The sequence below is a fragment of the Rhagoletis pomonella genome, unplaced genomic scaffold, assembly GCF_013731165.1.
Source record: "Rhagoletis pomonella isolate Grant_MI unplaced genomic scaffold, Rhpom_1.0 Rhpom_scaffold_00002, whole genome shotgun sequence".
NCBI classification, from domain to species: Eukaryota; Metazoa; Arthropoda; class Insecta; order Diptera; family Tephritidae; genus Rhagoletis; species Rhagoletis pomonella.
Window position 1 is genome coordinate 14807919 of NW_023458556.1, and position 1519 is coordinate 14809437.

The window sequence follows — 1519 nt, forward strand, 5'->3', positions numbered from 1 at the left end:
GCCAACTCACCTTTTCTTCCAGCTTTTTAATTTCCAGCAACGAAGTTTTAATGGATTCACTGTTTTTTAGAAAGAAAAAACTGCCGATTTCAATTTTTCTATTAAGTTTGTTTTGTTGGACAAAGTAATGTAAAGTCTTTGATTTGCGTTCTATTTGGAATTTTGGTGATTAATTTTTCTTCTTTGATTTGATTACTTTGACTGAAAAATATTTTCTTCTTCACTTAAAGTTTTGTATTTGTAGATTTTTTCACTCGTAATGAAGTCGATTTTACACTCAATGAATAGCTATATTTTTGTAACAATTTATTATTTATTCTTTGTGATATATCTTCTTTTTTAACTTTGCTACTCCAGTTGGGGTTATTACACTTAACACTTTTATTTTTTATAGTATTTTAATCAAATGTGACGCCGTCAGCATAAATTTGCGATTTCCTGTTTTTTCATTGATTCAATTTTATATTTATTTTTGAATTTTTTCACTACACAATTTTCACGTTTTCACGACTTTTTACTATTTTTATACACTTATGATTTTATTTGAAATATTTTTAGACACTTAAAATTCTTGTAGACGTGAAATGGTATTATTTTTTTCTTATGGACAGATCTACATATATATTATTTAAATCTAGATCGGTTTTTGTTTACTGATCATTAAAGACTTTATTCTTTGTGCAACTTTTTTCACAGTTAGCCAAATAATTTTTCTTTTTTTAATTCAATTTATCTTGGAGATGCGAGTTTCTTTTTTTGGAAACTTTACTGCACACAAAATTTGATTTCATCTAAAATAGTTTATGAATGTTTATTTGCTTATAGTAATTTCAACGATTTCTATCGATAATTCTTAGTCAGCTTGTATTTAGTTAATGCGTATGTATTTATATTGGGAATATTTTTAATTTATTCACTTCACTTTTTTCACGTTCTTAATCTTTTTGAACGATTTTTATCAGTTTTATTAAGTACTTTAACTATTTGTTTTTTCGCTCTTCACGTTCCTTGATTGATTATGATTTTCTTTCTTTAGTTAAAAATGTTGAATCCGCACCTGAAAATATATAAAATTTGGTTGTAAATTTATTTAATTTTTCATCAGACTCGATTAAAAAAATTGCCTAAAAAGAGTAGGTAATTGCTAGGTTTTTCTTTTCTTTACTCTTTTCAGGAGTAACAAAAAAAAATACTGAGAGCTTAACGTAATGAGAGAGAATTTGAATCACACAATCTTAAACGTAGTCAAGCTTCTTCTCCAATTTGTAATAACATTCTCACACAAAAGAGAGTATATGAGTATATGAAGTATAAAACACAAAATATGGAATATAAAATATAAAATATAAAATATAAAATTTAAAATATAAAATATAAAATATAAAATATAAAATATAAAATATAAAATATAAAATTTAAAATATAAAATATAAAATATAAAATATAAAATATAAAATATAAAATATAAAATTTAAAATATAAAATATAAAATATAAAATATAAAATATAAAATATAAAA

At 22.7% G+C, this 1519-nt stretch overlaps 1 long non-coding RNA gene across 1 annotated transcript in view; it reads right to left on the minus strand.

Annotated features, from left to right (window-relative positions):
* Positions 1-947: 947 nt before the first annotated feature.
* Positions 948-1519, minus strand: part of LOC118734564 — a 45433-nt gene continuing 44861 nt past the window's right edge. Inside the window, exon 2 of the long non-coding RNA XR_004992394.1 lies at positions 948-1057. This is a non-coding gene — a long non-coding RNA (uncharacterized LOC118734564). The remainder of the gene's footprint in view (positions 1058-1519) is intronic.